At 54.0% G+C, this 313-nt stretch overlaps 1 protein-coding gene across 1 annotated transcript in view; it reads left to right on the top strand.

Moving 5' to 3' along the window:
- LOC105501457 (golgin subfamily A member 2-like) overlaps positions 1–313 on the top strand; it is an 8,013-nt gene that overhangs the window by 4,841 nt on the left and 2,859 nt on the right. The gene's annotated exons all lie outside the window — the stretch shown is intronic.

Here is a 313-nt window from a genome sequence, read left to right as displayed (position 1 = left end):
CAGCTAGAGAGAGATGAATATGCTCAACATCTAAAAGGAGAGAGGGCCCGGTGGCAGCAGAGGATGAGAAAAATGTGGCAGGAGGTGAGGTCTGACCGTTCAGCTCTCCCATCTTAGATAGGTCACTGGATCTTTCTAAGCGTCTGTAACATGGGAATAGTATAGCCAGAGGTGGTCATGGGTCTGGGCTTTGTGGAGGCGGGGGCAGAGAGGGAGACGGCAGCCTGTCCAGCCACCAGCCCCTCTCTCCAGGCCCCTTTTCCCGTGTGCTTTGGGCAGGTTTGCACCTTGAAGAAAGACAAGAAGGATGGTA

This window comes from Colobus angolensis, unplaced genomic scaffold (genome assembly GCF_000951035.1).
Source record: "Colobus angolensis palliatus isolate OR3802 unplaced genomic scaffold, Cang.pa_1.0 Scaffold710, whole genome shotgun sequence".
In the NCBI taxonomy this organism is placed as follows: domain Eukaryota; kingdom Metazoa; phylum Chordata; class Mammalia; order Primates; family Cercopithecidae; genus Colobus; species Colobus angolensis.
Note: the sequence above shows the minus strand (reverse complement) of the source record. Positions and strands in the feature narration are given on the sequence as shown.